Consider the following 19,222-nt stretch of genomic DNA (forward strand, 5'->3'; position numbering starts at 1 on the left):
GTTCAGAGACCCTAACCTCCATTTTGTATCTGCTCTCAAAGGGAATCTGCGCTTTAAGGATATTTAAAGTCAGCCCCCATGGCAGTATTTCACTGTTAGGAGATGTATAACACACCTTAGGGGTACCTAACATGAAGTAAAAGTGAAGAGTTTAAGCCTGGCAAGTGGGAACACTTGCCAAGTCGAATAGGCAGTTTAAAACTGCACACACAGACACTACAGTGGCAGGTCTGAGCCATTTTTACAGGGCTACTTTTGTGGGTGGCACAAATAGTGATGCAGGCCCACTAGTAGCATTTGATTTACAGGCCCTGGGCATCTCTAGTGCACTTTACTAGGGACTTACCAGTAAATCAAATATGCCAATCATGGATAAACCAATCAACAGTAAAATTTACACAGAGAGCATATGCACTTTAGCACTGTTTTAGCAGTGGTAAAGTGCCCAGAGTCCTAAAGGCAACAAAAACTGGTCAGAAAAATTAGGAGGAAGGAGACAAAAAGACTGGTGATGACCCTGCAAAAAAGGGCCAGGTGCAACAGGAGACCTGACTCGCCATTGCGGTTTATGACCCCCAGCGGCTTCAGCAGGCACTTGCTTGGGCAGGCAGGGGTAGCCATGTACATAATCCGAAATAACCATAAACAAACATTGCAACTCCCCAACCCCAGGACAAGAAGAAACAGGCTTCCCATCCATACCGGGTTACAGATTAACAACACACGTGTAGTCGTCATCCACACAATGTCAATATTGGTGGGGGGGGACACCAGCTATGGCGCCTCGTGTCACACCATTCAGCATGGAAAAAGGATAACTGATCCCTTGCTTGAGCAATTGATGGGTTGGCCACACAATACTCAGGCATAAACGCAGATCACAATAGTATACTTTTGTAGTAGCAATGCAGTCCAGTAAATGATTTCATCTAATGTAGCAGGGGTAACCAGGGGCAATGAGTTCTCAGAGCAACGTGAGGAGATAGAAGCATGGTCAGAGTCTGAGTCCCCTGAGCTGTCTTCACTGACCACAGAGGGGGACAAGATCCAGCTCTGCTAATGGCTGCCACCACTTCCAGCACTCTTTGATGCTCCTGCAGGGCCTGAGGGTGAGATGGAACTGCTCCCAGTCTGCTTTTTTCACCTTTTTCCTGGATGGTGTCCGAATTGTCTTACAAGTGTTGGCTGCAGAGCAATCCCATGTCTGGGGGAGGCGATGAATCCAATCCCAAAGTGCTGTGGGAGGCGCAAAGAAGTGCACCACATTTAAATGGGTAACTCTTAGTCTGACTGCAAACAACATGCCATACAGTATGCCCAAGGACCTGAGGTGTTGTTTATCATCTATGAAGTAGGCCCGCTGTTTTTGGACCTCTCTAGTGAAGCCCAAGAAAATCATCTTTCTTTGGTTCTCCACCAGGATGTCACCCTTCGGCCGGGCTTGACTCAGAGTGTGGTCTTGATCACATTAGTGTAACAACCTGGCTTCTACTGGTCCTGGAGCTGCTCCCCGTGAAGGCGGACACACTGGCACACAGTGGTCGCGTTCAAGAGCGTAGAACTGGGGCCGGCCTTCTGGGGCCACTTCATCGTGTAGCTATTTTCCCAGAAAGGTAACCATGTTCCTACTGGGGACTTCATTGTGCTCAGGTAGTCCTGTGATCCGCAGGCTGTTCCATCTGGCCCTATTTTGTGATTCTTTGGCTCTATTCTCCAGGGTTTTAACTCTGTTTTCCCTGTGTAACATCCTTTCACACATGGATGCCATTTTGGGAGTGGCAGTTGCAAGTGAGTGCCCTGTGGTTCTGACTCACTCTGCCAAGCATCGATGATCATCCCTCAGTAGCCCTATGTCTACAGCCACAGTATCAATTTTCAACTTGAGTGCCTCTTGGGAGGTAGAAATGGCCTGCAAGACAGTGTCTAGGGTTGCACCATATTGTTCCACTTGGGGTGGCCCAATACCTATGGCCATTCTGTCCACAGTAGCAGGGTTAGATTCTTGGGAGGAGCCAGGTTCATTCAAGTCCTTTTTTCCATTGCCGTATTGCAGTGGAAATTGTGGTTGGGCGTTGTGTGCACAACAGTTAAAATAAGAAGTTGCAGGTGAGGATGTACCCAAGTATCAGGTGCAGTCCGAGGGTACCAGGGTGAGTGGTAGCGTACCAGGCAGGGCAGCAAGTTCTCGGGTTATCTGCTGGTTCAGGGTCGGGTCATGCACTTTCCTCTATGAAATACAAGGTGCCAATCCACCAAGTAGGTGGGTGCCTCAAGGTGTCAGTGTAGTGGGAAAATCAGGTCGCCCTCTGACCCTGCAGGACATTGTGCAGCAGAGAAGACTGTGCCACAAAGAAAGGGAGCCGCCAAGGGCTGGGGAAGGCCCCCTGGCACTCCTCCCGGCGTGGGCAGGGACCGGGCCAGTGGCGCCCTGCTTCCCGGGGTCAGTGATATTCCAATTCACCCGAATGTCAGTGCCTCAAGCTGACATCAAAGTGTCACCAGCCACATACAAGAGTATAATGTCTTGAAGTGCTGGTCTGAAGATCCTGTCTGGTAGGAATAATTTCATGTTAATCAGTTGCGAGAGCAGTACCAGACTTTCTTTGTGATGTGTTCATTAGGGATGAGGTTAGAGTAAATCTGAGTGACTCGGCGATTGAGTCAAAGTTGGGTTTCAAACCTGTCATTCAGCGAGGCTTGGACTAGTTGTTGTTTGTTGTTCTTGGCGATTATTAGGAATTGTAGGGTTGAGCTTTCCGTCCAGATCTGGATTAGGTACAGGCAGTGCTTGAGGCACTGGATGTGTTGAGCAAAATAGATTCACACATAGAGATGTGTGTTGTTGGCATAGTTCTGAATTTTAATGCTGTCACGGAGTAGAGTTGCAAGGGGCTCAATGTAGAGCTTGAAGATGACTAGCACAAAATGGAACCTTGGCTGACTCTGCTGGTGATAGCACTCTTCTGAGACCTGACGATGCCTTGTGAACAAACTGGTGTCAGTTGGATAGGTAGGAAGAGAAGCAGGAACATATGTTGCCAATGAATCCCATTCAAGGATTCAGCGTGTGGATGATGGCGGGATGATCAATGGTATCAAAAGCACATGAGGTTCAGCAGCATCGTGAAGTAGGGATTCCCGTTACCTGTGCCTAAGATAAAATAGTCTATGATTTGTAATGTAGTTGTTTCCATGCTGCAGTATGTACATATAAAGCATCAGTTATTTTGAGGTAAGTATTAACATGTAGTTTATGGTTTCCTTTTGTTTAGTGACGTTTTATTGCATTGTATTAACATCATTAAATGTCAGATCCCCACATCCATCACATGAGCGTCCTGATCAGAAATCACTCTCCTGAAGGCGTGGAATTTCTTTATATGTACCCGAATCCAATAAATTGGTGCTCGCAAGAAGACAGAGACACACACGTTATGCTATTGGGAGTCTTGATGAAGGTTCAGTGGACACCTGTGCTACTCTTTCCTTAGACGCTGTTATTATTTGGAGGAAAGCTTGCACAGGCTGCTGCTGAGCTGATGCTGTGAATGGCATACGTGCTTGCACTGTTGCCAACATTGATGCCACCTAATTTGTACATGTTGTGTGTGACAGAGGATAGTAGGGATAATGCCAGTGCTCTACCGCTTTTCTGTATTGGAGAAGCTTGCACTGCCGCGTGCTGACCTATAGGCAATCTGTCATGTGAGGATAGAACCATTTACTAAAAATAGGCTATTGCCTGAACATGTATCTTTTATGCCTCTAGTGCCGAGGTTTCTTGCTGTCAGGTGTATGTATCCATTAAAAAAGCGACTTGAAGTGCACACAACACTAAGGCTTTACTCTGAGCTCCCCGCTATTTTTGGACCAAACACTAAAACCCAGTAATTACCAATATAACTGGGTGCTGTATTTAACAGCACGGTTTTACGTCCCCTTTTCAGGATTCTCAGCCTGGAAGGTCTGTCTAACCTTCATTCAGACACATTGCCTAGCAAAATTATTGCTTAGGTTACACATTACCTGCACAGTGTTATAACAGAGGAGCTAACCCGAGGGGGACCCTAAGTGATATTTGCAAGATGATGCCTGGGCCAATAAGTTCTGTTTAAGATGAGATGCAACAACATTTTCACATGCCTACATCTGTAAGATATGTATAATGTAAAAGATAGCTTTTCCATCCAAAGTTTGAATCTGTGATATCTATGATAAGATAGGGGATAGTTATGCAGCCCGTCCTCCGAGCCTAAACAATCTTTGCATCTTGCGAGACAAGCCTAAAACTATAGCATCTTTATAATTTGAGGGATTCAAGTCTGAGACTGAGATATGTGTGAAACCGTAGGGACAGCTTTCCAATGTGAAGCACGAGCCTACATTTATCTAGCGCAAGGCATATGCTCTGTTGGAAGAGTGAATCATGGTTGTTTACTTTGAGTAACAGCTCCATTTTCAAGGCGAGAGTTTGTGACCATCTGAATTTACTGTAACTGAAAATGTTTTAGAGCAGAGGTGTCAGACAGAGATCCAGGAAGGCCAAATTCATGCCATATTTTCAGGCTAACCCTAAGTTAATGATTTCCATTTAGATTAATTGTATGTAAGTTCATTTTAGGTGGTTAACCTGATACCAGGCACAGTTCTGACCGTCCTGGACCCATTATAGACGCTCCTGGTTTAGAGTGCTTAGAATGTTTATGAAACATGTACAGGGGTACTGTAAAATGTTCCTGAAAGACTGAACATTTCTTTTAGTTGTTTTTCTCTTTAAGGAACGGACATCCCACACCGTCCCCTTTGTCTTTTCACCCCCTTTTGCACTATGTCTAGGTCAGTGGGCTCTTATAAATTTGCATGAGAGAAGGGTATTTATGGATGCACTTTTATATATTATAACAAACAATTGAGCACACTACAAAGTAATTGATAGGGAGAATTTAAGATTTGTGTAGGGGAATTATCTTCACTGTTTGCTGCAAGGATAGTAGGAGCTGAGATGGAATGCCTGGATGGTGGAGGAATGCTCTCCCATAGTGTGGCTACATAGCTCAAGAAGAATTGTCATTTCACCTTTTTTTTTCTTCTTCATGTTTCTAAATCTTGCTATCTCATGGTGTTGTGTATTAGAGTCGCATGCAGACATGATGTGTGTAATCACCAGGGAGGTTGGTGTTCATTGTCAGTGACTTGTAGGAAATGCCAGACGCCTTAACAATGATGCAGCAGTCATTCTCTGCAAGGGCATTCTGTGCAGGTGCATTAGTGAAAAGTGACATAACTATACTTCTTTAGACCTGTGATGAGTTAATTGGTGGCAGATAGAATGCTGTTCATTGGATGCAAGGAAGTGCAGTCAGCACAATCAACCAGGACATTGCCACAATCCTAAAAAGAAAAAACAGAGCTTAAATGGTAAGCATGTGGTATTTGTATAGCGTGAATGTTGCCAAAGTCAGAGGATAGCCGCACTGGTGTAAAGATAAGAACAATGAGTGATTGGAGGAGCAGGAAGTGGGCTGGCCCTTTGTCGTGATGTAGTGATCTTCAAAGAGGTGCTGCTTCAACTCTTTCCTAAATTGGAGCTGGTTTAGGGTGTTTGTAATGGATGCAGGGATGCCCTTCCAGACCCCCCAGCATAAAAGGGAGAAGGCATTTTACCTTGTTTTTGTTTTGGGGAGGGGTTGCACTTCTTTGCTTCCAGTCAAATGGTGTCCTTGCAGAAGGTGTGCATAGAGCCACGGGAGGCTGGGAGGAAGCCTATCATCCAAATGGGCACAAGTGCCTCTTGTGAACACTATGCAGAGGATGCATCTGGTTTGGGCAGGCTGTCTAGATGAGCCAGTGGTGATCAATCAGGGTGGCTGTGATGTGGTCTTATTTCTTCAGGCGCTAAACGAGGAAAGGTGTGTCACATAGAATCCCTATAACAGGGGAGCAGTGTAGAGTATAGTAAAAGATAGAGCAGGGTGTTGCCACCATCCCAATGTGAGTTTTGAAGTCACTTTATGGTAACAACTGTTTCACTTTCTTCAGAAGAAAAAGAGGGTAGTACCATGTCCTCCGTAGGAAAGTACTATCTTTCTTGGCCTGCTACCCCCAATTTCTGCCTGTTTGTCTGTATGTTTTGCCTGTCTCACTGTGATCCTGCTAGCCAGGACTCCAATGCTCATAGTTTGGGGCCTATGTGTGCTGTCAGAATACTTAACTGTGTCACTCAAGTTCTGCTAACCAGAACTCCAGTGCTTATGCTCTCTCTACTTACCAAATTTGTCAATACACTTTAGTGACTACATATTCCAATTCTAATTGGCACACTGGAACACCCCTTATAAGTCCCTAGTATATGGTACCTAGGTACCTAGGGCATTCGGGTTCCAGGAGATCCTTGTGGGCTACAGCATTTCTTTTGCCACCCATAAGGAGCTCATACAAACCTTTCACCAGGACTGCCACTGCAGCCTGAGTGAAATAGTGCACACACTATTTCATATCCATTTTCACTGCACTAAAGTAAATTATAAGTTACCTATATGTCTAACCTTCATTTACTGAAGGCTAGGTGCAAAGTTACTGTGTGTGAGGGCACCCGTGCACTAACAAAGATGCCCCCACGTTGTCCATGGCCAATTACCCAGGCTTCCTGAGTGCGGGGATACCATTAAAGCGTGCACTACAAATATGTCAATACATTTATGTAGGTTCACAATGGTAACTCCGAATAGGGCCATATGAGGTGTATAAGATCATGGAATTGTCCCCCCAATCCAAATCTGGTATTGGATGGCCAATCCCATGCACCCTGGGGGCTCCGCCATGGACCCCCTGTACTGCCACACAAGCTCTCTGAGGTTTCCACTGCAGCCCCAGCTGCTGCCAACTCATAGACAGGTTTCTGCCCTCCTGGGGACTGAGCACCTCAATCCCAGGAAGGCAGAACAATATATTTCCTTTGGGAGGAGGGTGTTACACCGAGTCCCTGCTCTGGCGCAAAACTGGACAAAGGACAGGGGAGCGACCACTCCCCTGTTTATCACCACCCCAGGGGTGGTGCCCAGAGCTCCTCCAGGGTGTCCCTGGCATTAGCCATCCTGGATTCTAAGGTATAGGGACCCTCTGGAGACCTCTGGGTGGCCAGTGCCAGCAGGTGACGTCAGAGAACCCATCCTGATAGGTGCATACCTGGGTAGGTAGCCAATCCCCCTCTCAGGGCTATTTAGGGTGTCTCCTCTGGGTGTTTCCTCAGATTCGGTTTTCAAGATTCCTCCAGGAATCCTCTGCATCAACTTCTGACCATCCGATCAACCGCAGACTGCTCAGGGAACCGCTGTAACTGCAACAAAGTGTCCAGGACGACTCCTGTGACCTGCAACTTCAGCTCCAGCCAGCTTTTGCAACAGTTTCCAAGGTGTGCACGCTCTGAGGACTGCCTGTCTTCACCCTGCACTAGAGTGTCGGAGTCACCGCCCTGCTTCTGCAGGCACCTTTCTGCGACGATGACCAGTACTCTGGGACTCATCTCCTGACAACAAGTATGCTCCCTGGAACACAGGTGGTGGACCAAAGTGACCCAGACTGCCCAAAGGTCCAGCTGTCCAAATTTGGTGGAGGTAAGAGCTTGCCTCCCCGTGCTGCAACAGTACCCCTGTGCACAGCGTCTTCTGCAGCTCCTTTGGCTTCTGTGCACTTCTTTCAAGAACCCTGCGTGCACAGCATAGCCCAGGTCCCCAGCATTCCATCCTGCGACACACAGCTCCCTGAGTTGTTCTCCGGTGGCGTGGGACCTTCCTGTGTAGTGCTGCGACGACCACACTTTGCATCTTCTTTGTCCCCATGTTCTTGGACTCCCATGGGTGCTGCCTCGTCTTCTGAGAGCTCTCTGAAGTGCTGAGAGCCCCCTCTGTCACCTTACTCCAAGTTGAGACCCCCAGATCCCTCCTGGGTCCAGGCAGCTCCTTTTTGACGCAAACCACATACTTGCTTAAACCATGGCCTGTTGGTGGAATCCAGCGACACAAACAGCCTGCATCCAACAACTCGACGTGGGACATCTCCTGCACCAAGCAGCAACCCGCAGCCGTCTTCTTTGCTGCAACAGTACCCCTGTGCACAGCGTCTTCTGCAGCTCCTTTGGCTTCTGTGCACTTCTTCCAAGAACCCTGCGTGCACAGCGTAGCCCAGGTCCCCAGCATTCCATCCTGCGCACACAGCTCCCGGAGTTGTTCTCCGGTGGCGTGGGACCTTCCTGTGTAGTGCTGCGACGACCACACTTTGCGTCTTCTTTGTCCACATGTTCTTGGACTCCCATGGGTGCTGCCTCGTCTTCTGAGAGCTCTCTGAAGTGCTGAGAGCCCCCTCTGTCACCTTACTCCAAGTTGAGACCCCCAGATCCCTCCTGGGTCCAGGCAGCTCCTTTTTGACGCAAACCACATACTTGCTTGAACCATGGCCTGTTGGTGGAATCCAGCGACACAAACAGCCTGCATCCAACAACTCGACGTGGGACATCTCCTGCACCAAGCAGAAACCCGCAGCCATCTTCTTTGGTGCTCTTCTGTACTTTTCTTTTGACCGGAGAACGCACTTTTGCACCTTCTTCTAGGTTGGTAGTGGCTCCTGTCCTTCCTGGACTCTTCTTCGACTTCTGGAATTGGTCTCCTCTCTCCACAGGTCTTCAGGTCCAGGAATCCATCGTTTGTTGCTTGCAGACTTGCTTGGTTCTTGCAAAATCCCTTATCACAACCTGTAGTGTGTCCTGAGGAAACTTGCTGTACTTAACTACTGCTTTCCTGGGCTCTGGGGTGGGTTACTTTACTTACCTTTGGTGTTTTCCTACACTTCCAGTGCCCCTCTACACACTACACTTTCCTAGAGGGTAATTCAACATTCGCATTCCACTATTTTAGTATATGGTTTGTGTTGCCCTTAGGCCCATTGCAATCTATTGTATTTTCTACTGTTTACACTATTCTATGACTGTTTACTTACCTGATTTTGGTTACTAGTGTATATATTGTGTATAATACATACCCCCAGAAGGGGTATTTCCTCTAAGATATTTTTGGCCTTGTGTCACTAAAATAAAGTACTTTTATTTTTGGTAACACTGATTATTGTCTTTTATTGTGTATAAGTGCTGGGTAACTATAGTGGTATTGCAGGAGCTTTGCATGTCTCCTAGTTCAGCCTAAGCTGCTCTGCTACAGCTACCTCTAGACAGCCTAAGCTGCTAGAACACTGCCTACATTTAACTAATAAGGGATAACTGAACCTGGTATAAGGTGTAAGTACCTTAGGTACCCACTACAAACCAGGCCAGCCTCCTACATTGGTGGTGGCGCAGTGGGATAAGTACTTGCAATTGCTTTACCGCTTTGTTACTTGTGTTTTTCACAAGAGAAGTGTACTCCAATACTTAGAGCTACATACAATTATACCTAGCAGTCATTTTTTCGCTTACAAAAAGTTATTTCAAACTTTCTAAAAGTTTCAAAAAGTTTTTCTTTTTCTCTAAAAAGTTAGGTTAAATAGTTTGCTAACTTTTTACTCTTCACCCTAACCTTTTTCCTTCACTATCTCTATTGTAGAGGCTACCCCCAGGGTTGTTAAAACCACTTATGAACATCTGAATTTCAAAAGTCTGATGGGTCTCTGCTTGGAAAGAAGCTTAGGGATTGAGAAGAACCCCAACAAGGAATTTCTCTTGAATCTCCTCTTGCAAGATGACCAGGACCATCCTACTGGTCAGGTGCAATCAGAAGGGGGAGGCAGAGGGAGATTCCACCCAGGTATATTCAGGACAGGGTCCTGAAGATCCAGGGGAGGGTCCTTCCATAGTTATTTCCCTTAACAAACCTCTTAGTGTAGCTGGTAGTGGGAGGCCAGGTCACTAGAGTAACTCAAGTTAGGGAAAGGTCAACCTCTGCTCATTCCCATGTCACATCTGTATCAGAAGAATCCCACACATCCAACCCAGAGGATCAATCCCTAGATATGAAAGCTGATGTTGGAGGAGGCCAGACTGAGGCTGCAGCAGCAACAGTTGGTCTTATATAGGGAATCCCTGGTTGTGGAAAGGAAAAGACAGTGGTTGGGGTTAGTTCCCCATGGTGGCAGCAGCAGCAGTCGTTTCAGAAGTTCCAGTGTTAGAGAAAACACGTTTGATTCTAGAAACTTGCACAAGATTGTCCCCCCTTACAAGGAGGGGGATGACATTTAAAAGTGGTTTGCTGCACTTGAGAGGGCCTGTAAAGTTCAGAGGGTCCCTCAGGTACAGTGGGCTCCTATCCTGTGGTTATCTTTCTCTGGCAAGGGGAGAGATAGACTCTTTACTGTTAGAAAAGATGACTGTTACAATGTTCTGAAAACTGCAATCTTGGATGGATTTGGCTTAACCACTGAACAATATAGAATCAAGTTCAGAGAAACCAGAAAAGAGTCTTCACAGGATTGCATAGATTTTGTAAACTGTTCAGTGAAGGCTTTAGAAGGTTGGTTGCATGGCAGCAATGTGCCTGACTATGAAAGCGTATACAATCTGATTTTGGGAGAGCATATTCTTAACAATTGTGTGTCTGATTTGTTGCACCAATATCTTGTGGACTCTGATCTGACCTTGCCCCATGAATTGGGAAGGAAGGCAGACAAATGGGTCAGGACAAGGGTGATCAGAAAAGCTCACACAGGGGGTGACAAGGACAGCAAGAAGAAGGATGGTAAGTCCCATGACAAGGGGGGAACAAAGATAAAAAGTCATCAGAGTCTTCATCAGGCCCACAAAAATCCTCTGGGGGTTGGTAGGTTCAAATCCTCTTCTAATCAGCAGAAAAAGCCTTGGTGTTATTTGTGTAAGAACAAAGGTCATTGGGCAAGTGACCCCACTTGTCCCAAGAGAAACACCAAGCCTCCCACCACCACAACCCCCACTGCTTCCACCAGTGCCCCTAGTAATAGCAGTGGTGGTAGGAAAAACTCTACAAATAGCCAAACAAAGGGTATAGCTGGGCTCACTTTTGATAATGTAGTGAGGGTTGGTCCAGTTAGGGAGACCACTGAGGCTGTTTTAGTCTCTGATGGTGGCATTGACCTTGCCACCTTAGTTCCTTGCCTCCTTAATATGGGTAAGTACAAGCAACTACCCCTAATACATGGTGTATAGGTTGAGGCCTACAGGGACACAGGTGCCAGTGTCACTATGGTGATGGATAAACTGTTTGCCCCTGAGCAACACCTACTTGTACCAAGTTACTGAAGCCCATAACAACACTGTTAGCCACACCATGGCTCTTCTTCTTAGGACCAATAACATCCCCCACTCAACTGGGGGGGGGGGTGTTATTGGTCCTAAGAAGGTATCCAGTGACTTACTTGTAGAGTGTCTATTGGGCAATGATTTGGAAACTTCAGCTTGGGCTGAGGTGGAGTTGGAGGCCATGCTGGGCATTCCAGGGCATATCTTTGCTCTTACCATAGCTCAGGCCAAGTAGCAAAGAAGAAGACAGGTAAACCTGGATCCTGGAACAATGGACCAATTGCTCCCAAAAACTAGGGGTAGAAAGGGCAAACCATTGTCCACTATCCCTCCCTCTCCAGAAGATTCCCCTTTTGATGAGGAGGAGTCAACTCCTTGTGCAGAACCTACACCAGAGGAGCTTCAAGCTGGCACAGCTGATCTCTTGGGTGCAGGGGGCCTGCCAGGGAGAAACTTAGTGTGGCACAGCAGACCTCTCCCACACTAGAGGGTCTGAGACAGCAAGCTGTCAAACAGCAACATGGGGAGATCAGTGGCTCACACAGAGATTACTGGGAGAATAATCTCCTTTATACTGAGGCAAGGGACCCTAAACCTGTTGCTACCAGGAGACTGGTCATCCCCTTGCAGTTTAGGGAATTCCTCCGAACTCTGGCACATGATATTCCCTTGGCTGGACATCTGGGGCAAAGCAAAACACCTGACAGACTTGTCCCTCACTTTCACTGGCCTCATATGTCAGAGTACACAAAAAAGGTTTGTCGCTCTTGTGTGACTTGCCAAGCCAGTGGCAAGACTGGTGGCACCCCAAAGTCCCCCTTAATCCCACTTCCAGTGGTTGGGGTGCCCTTTGAAAGGGTAGGGGTTGACATTATTGGCCCCCTTGACCCTCCAACTGCTTCTGGTAATAAGTTCATCTTGGTGGTAGTGGACCATGCCACAAGATATCCAGAAGCCATCCCTTTAAGGACCACTACAGCACCAGCAGTGGCAAGGCCCTCCTGGGAATATTTTCTAGGGTAGGCTTTTCTAAAGAGGTAGTATCAGACAGGATTAGTAACTTCATGTCTGCGTACTTAAAAGTATTGTGGAAGGAGTGCGGTGTAACCTACAAATTCACCATACCCTATCATCCACAAACAAATGGACTGGTTGAGAGATTTAATAAAACTCTCAAAGGCATGATCATGGGACTGTCTGAAAAACTCAGAAGGAGATGGGATGTCCTCCTGACATGCCTCCTTTTTTCCCTACAGGGATGTACCCCAAAAAGGAGTGGGCTACAGCCCCTTTGAACTCCTCTTTGGTCACTTTGTTAGGGGTCCCCTTGCTGTTGTGAAAGAGGGGTGGAAGCAACCATTGAAGCCCCATAAACAAGACATTGTGGACTAGGTACGTGGCCTAAGATCAAGAATGGCTGAGTACATGAAAAAGGCCACTAAGAACCTTCAGGCCAGCCAAGAGCTTCAAAAGCAATGGCATGACCAGAAGGTTGTCCCGACTGAGTACCACCCAGGATAGAAGGTGTGGGGTTTGAAGCCTGTGGCACCAAGAGCACTCCAGAACAAATGGAGTGGACCCCATCTTATTGTGGACAAAAAGGGTGAGGTCACCTATTAAGTAGTCCTTGGCACTGCCAAAAGTCCCCTTAGGGTACTTTGTGTCAACCGCCTTAAACCCTACTATGATAGGGCAAATTTAACCCTACTCATGGCCATAGATGAGGGGCAGGAGGAAGAGAGTGACACTCCCCCTGACCTCTTCTCCAACACTGAAGCTGATGGCTTAGTGGAAGGAGTTGTGCTTGCAGACTGCCTCACAGCAGAGCAGAGGGAGGACTGCAAGAATTTACTAGACCAGTTTTCTGACCTCTTTTCACTCACACCTGCTACCACTACCTGGTGTGAACATACCATTGATACTGGAGACAGTTTACCTGTCAAAAGTAAGATTTATAGGCAGCCTGACCATGTCAGAGACTGTATTAAGTCTGAGGTGCAGAAAATGTTGGACCTAGGTGTTATTGAGCACTCAGATAGCCCCTGGGCCAGCCCAGTGGTGCTTGTCCCCAAACCTCATAGCAAAGAAGGAAAGAGAGAAATGTGGTTTTGTGTGGACTATAGAGGACTCAATACTGTAACTAAAACAGATGCTCACCCTATACCCAGGGCAGATGAGCTCATAAATGCACTGGCTTCTGCCAAGTATCTAAGCACCTTTGATTTGACTGCAGGGTATTGGCTGATCAAGTTATCAGAGGATGCTAAGCCAAAAATTGCTTTTTCAACCATTGGAGGGCATTATCCGTTCACAGTTATGCCCTTTGGTTTTGGAAAATGTACGTGCCACTTTCCAGAGGCTGGTGAAACAGTCCTCAAAGTTCTGGAAGCTTTCAGTGCAGCATACTTAGATGATATTGCTGTATTTATCTCCACCTGGAATGACCACCTGGTCCACCTGTGGAAATTTTTGGAGACCCTGCAAAAGTCAGGCCTCACTATCAAGGCTTCAAAATGCCAGATAGGGCAGGGGGAAGTGGTTTATCTGGGCCACCTAGTAGGTGTAGAACAGATTGAACCACTACAGGGGAAGATTCAGACTGTTTTAGACTGGGCTCCCCCTACTACTCAGACCCAGGTCAGAGCCTTTCTTGGTCTCACTGGGTATTACAGGAGGTTCATTAAGAACTATGGCTCCATTGTTGCCCCTCTTAATGGCCTCACTTCTAAAAAGATGCCTAAAAAGGTATTGTTGGACAGCCAGCTGTCAAAGAGCTTTTGATGAGCTAAAGCAGGCTATGTGCACTGCACCTGTCCTAAAAATCCCAAATTACTCTAACAAATTAATTGTCCAGACAGATGCATCTGAATTGGGGTTTGGGGCAGTGCTATCACAACTGAACTCAGAGGGACAGGATCAACCTGTTGCTTTTATCAGTAGGAGGTTGACCCCTAGAGAAAGGTGTTGGTCATCCATAGAGAGGGAGGCCTTGCTGGGTCTGGGCCCTGAAGAAGTTGAGACCATACTTATTTGGGACTCACTTCATTGTGCAGACAGATCACAAACCTCTCTTATGGTTAAAACAGATGAAAGGAGAAAACCCTAACTTGTTGGGGTGGTCCATTTCCCTACAGGGGATGGACTTTACAGTGGAACTTAGACCTGGGAGTAACCACTCCAATGCAGATGGACTCTCCAGATATTTCCACTTAGACAATGACGACTCATCTGGGCAAGGTTATCCTTATTGTCCCTCGTTTGGGGGAGAGGAGTTTGTAGGAAAGTACAATCTTTCTTAGGATGTTACCCCCAATTTCTGCTTGTTTGTCAGTATGTTTTGCCTGTCTCACTGGGATCCTGCTAGCCAGGACCCCAGTGCTCATAGTTTGTGGCCTATGTGTGTTGTCAGAATGCTTAACTGTGTCACTGACGTTCTGCTAACCGGAACTCCAGTGCTTATGCTCTCTCTTCTTACCACATTTGTTACTACACTTTAGCGACTCCATATTCCAATTCTGATTGGCCCACTGGACCCCCCTTATAAGTCCCTAGTATATGGTAGAAAGGCACCCAGGGCGTTGGGGTTCCAGGCGATCCTTATGGGCTGCAGCATTTCTTTTGCCACCGATAAGGAGCTCATACAAACCTTTCACCAGGACTGCCACTGCAGCCTGAGTGAAACAGTGCCCACACTATTTCACAGCCATTTTCACCACACTAAAGTAACTTATAAGTCACCTATATGTCTAACCTTCACTTACTGAAGGCTAGGTGCAAAGTTACTGTGTGTGAGGGCACCCTTGCACTAGCAAATGTGCCCCCACGTTGCCCGGACTTTGTGAGTGTGGGGATACCATTAAAACCGTTCACTACATATAGGTCAAGACATATTTGTAGCTTCACAGTGGTAACTCCGAATATGGCCATGTGAGGTGTCTAAGATCATGGAATTGTCCCCCATTCCAAATCTGGTATTGGGGAGCCAATCCCATGCACCCTGGTGCACCACCATGGACCCCCAGTACTGCCAAACCAGCTCTTTGAGGTTTCCACTGCAGCCCCAGCTGCTGTCACCTCACAGTCAGGTTTCTGCCCTCCTTGGACCTGAGCAGCTCAATCCCAGGAAGGCAGAACAATGCATTCCCTTTGGGAGGAGGGTGTTACACCCTCTCCCTTTGGAAATAGGTGTTACAGGATTGTGAGGGGTAGCCTCCCAGAGCCTCTGGAAATGCTTTGAAGAGCATAAACTGTGCCCTCCTTGCATAATCCTGTCTACACTGGTTCAGGGGCCCCCAGTCCCTGCTCTGGCATGTAACTGGACAAAGGAAAGAGGAGTGACCACTCCCCTGTCCATCACCACCCCAGGGGTGGTGACCAGAGATCCTCCAGAGTGTCCTTGGCGTTAGCCACCTTGGATTCCAAGGTGTGGGGACCCTCTGGAGACTCTAAGTGGCCAGTGCCAGCAGGTGACCTCAGAAACCTCTCTTGAAAGGTGCACACCTGGGTAGGTAGCCAGTCCTCCTCTCAGGGCTATTTAGGGTCTCTCCTCTGGGTGTTTCCTCAGATTCAGTTTGCAAGATTCCTCCAGGACTCCTCTGCAACCTCTGCTTCAGCTTCTGACCGTCGGATCAACTGCAGACTGCTCTAGGAACTGCTATAACTGTAACAAAGTATCCAGGACAACACCCGTTACCTGGAACGTCAGCCCCAGCTAGCTTTTGCAAGTTTCCAAGGCGTGCATGCTCTGAGGACTGCCTGTCTTTACCATGCACCAGAAGAACCGAAGGAATCTCCTGTGGAGTGACGGAGTCACTTCCTTGTTCTGCAGGCACCCTTCTGCGACGACGACCGGTACTCTGGGACTCCTCTCCTGATGACAAGCATGCTCCCTGGAAAACAGGTGGAGGACTGAAGTGACCCAGACTGTCCAAAGGTCCAGCTGTCCAAATTTGGTGGAGGTAAGAACTTGCCCCCCCGTGCTGCAACAGTACCCCTGTGCACAGTGCCTTCTGCAGCTCCTTGGGCTTCTGTGTACTTCTTCCAAGAATCCTTCGTGCATAGCGTAGCCCAGGTCCCAAGCACTCCGTCCGGCAACGACCGCACTTTGCATCTTCTTTGTCCCCGTGTTCTGGGACTCCCGTGGGTAATGCCTCGTTTTCTGAGGGTTCTCTGAAGTGCTGAGAGCCCCCTCTATCTCCTCAGTCCGAGTTGAGACCCCCAGGTCCCTCCTGGATCCAGGTAGCTCCTTTTTGCAAAAACCGCGTACTTGCTTGAGCCAAGGCTTGTTGGCGGAATCCAGTGACGAAAACAGCCTGCATCCAACAACTCAACGTGGGACATCTCCTGTACCAAGCAGGAACCCGCAGTCATCTTCTTTGGTGCTCTTCTGTACTTTTCTTCTGACTGGAGAATATTTTTGCACCATCTTCTAGGCTGACAGGGGCTCCTGTCCTTCCTGGACTCTTCTTTGACTTCTGGACTTGGTCTCCTCTCTCCACAGGTCTTCAGGTCCAGGAATCCATCAGTTGTTGCTTGCAGTCTTGCTTGGTTCTCGCAAAATGCTTCATTACGACTTGTAGTGTGTCCCGAGGAAACTTGCTGAACTTTACTCCTGCTTTCCTGGGCTATGGGGTGGGGTACTTTACTTACCTTTGGTGTTTTCCTACACTTTCAGCACCCCTCTATACACTACACTTGCCTAGAGGGGAATTCGACATTCCCATTCCACTATTTTAGTATATGTTTTGGTTTGCCCCTAGGCCCATTGCAATCTATTGTATTTTCTACTGTTTGCACTATTCTATGACTGTTTACTTACCTGATTTTGGTAACTAGTGTATATATTGTGTATAATTCTTACCTCTAGAAGGAGTATTGTCTCTAGATTTTTGGCTTTGAGCCACCAAAATAAAGTACCTTTATTTCTGGTAACACTGAGTATTGCCTTTTATTGTGTATAAGTACTGTGCAACTATAGTGGAATTGCAGGAGCTTTGCATGTCTCCTAGTTCAGCCTAAGCTGCTCTGCTACAGCTATCTCTACACATCGTAAGCTGCTAGAACACTGCCTAGTAAGAGATAACTGGATCTGGTATAAGGTGTAAGTACCTTAGGTACCCACTACAAACCAGGCCAGCCTCCTACATCCTCTCTCTTGGTTTTGTATGAGCTGCATTCCTTCAGGGATTCCAATTGATTTGGCACTATTTGAAGGTTGTGAGTTTGAATCCGTCCAAATTCATTATCATTGACCCATTTGAACTAGTCTGATTTAGAGTCTTTAAAAGAAATTATTTTCACTTTCATTAATAAGTCAAGAAAGCTCATTCTAATTTATATCTCACATGCATCCAGATTGTGCGCACTGATTCGTTTTCTATGTTTTTAGGCTGTATGTTGGGCCTCATTGTTAAAGAGCATCACCACGTTTTCAAACTTGACTGGCGTAAGTGGGCCCTCACTATCCAGCTGAAATCAGAGCTTCATGCCCCATGTTTTGAAACATCTCAAGGACGCGCAGCTGGGTTCTCACGAGAAAGAGCTGCTGTGTACTAGAGATATTTATAACTGTTTCAGTTTTGATCACATGGTTTGCTTTCATTCCTCCAACGTAGTGAAACCCTACAAAACCAATGTGAAAGAATACTTACACTTGCTTTCATAAAACTTATGCGTTTTGGCATATATATGCTTCATCAATTTATTTACTGCCACAGTCATGGTAGCGCAAGACAGATACCTGACTTAAAATAATTTTGCTGTGGGCACTTTTGCTATTAAATTGTGTTCACAGTTTCACTGGCTTCCCAACTAATTTCTGTTTTATTTCGCAGGTCTAATTTGGCAAGGTCCTTCACACAAATGATCTCTAGTTCCAGGATGCTAGAGTTCTCTTGGCAAACTGTTTTTTGAATGTGAGGCCTTAGATGAATTTAGTTTTTGCTGGGTTCAATTTACATAAGTACTCGAATCCAGTCTTGGATAAGAAGAAGGCACCCTATCAATGCACGTGGGGAGACTTTCAGACAACGTAGTGATTTGTTGGCTAATGGTGAAGCTTGAGTCTGACTGAAGTTACTTGGTCCGCCAATGACCTTTGCTATCTAACTTCACGTTCCTGGTATCACTAATAAAGGTCATGCCTGGGTAGTTTGTCGATTTACATTTGTACAGTTTTAAATGATAATTTCGGAATCTTGAACATAATGTCCCTTTTGTCACATCATAGCTTGTAGAGGCACTAAATTTTAAATTAGCTTGCCTTAAATTACTGCCAGTAAATTTCTATTTAAATCCCACGCTAAAGTGAAGAAATATTTAATTAAAAAATGTATACGTGTTGTAAATCATCTAAATATATCTTAGGCTGATGCAGGCTAGATTATTTCAGATGATTTCAATGTAAACCTGATGGTGACAAGCGAAAGTGAGAGTCAGCAAAGTTTTCCCTGGAAGATTCCAAAAAAGGCAAGTGTTTCCCAGAAGATGGGTAATTTGAGCATTATTCTGGTGTTGCTGTTTGAGCTTTATATGGTTGATTAATGTCAGCTTCCTTTATGTCACATACCCATGCTTCGCCTGGAAGAAGACACTATTGTATTATGCACTTGCTGTACTGCAATTGTTTCCAGCCATTAGTGGCTCTGTGTAACGAAAGGTTAGAAAGTTCTCACTATAAATAGTCATTTATTTTGATGCATCACGGTTTTTCTTAATATAATTAAGAGGAGGGAAGCTATTACTGTGGAGGGAACATTCACTTATGAAAAATAACGTTTTCATGCTTGACAACTTGCCATCTTAGCACATAGTAAGTGCTTGGGAAAATGTTGCATTTTCGATATTTTACTGTAGATGGACAACAGACCGGGTAAAGTACTGATTTTAAAATCACAGTTAATAAATGGCAGTCTAAGGTTCTTTAGAGCGATCTGAAGATATTAAATAGCGAAACAAGAAAGTTAAATA

Source organism: Pleurodeles waltl, chromosome 5 (assembly GCF_031143425.1).
Source record: "Pleurodeles waltl isolate 20211129_DDA chromosome 5, aPleWal1.hap1.20221129, whole genome shotgun sequence".
Taxonomy (NCBI): Eukaryota; Metazoa; Chordata; class Amphibia; order Caudata; family Salamandridae; genus Pleurodeles; species Pleurodeles waltl.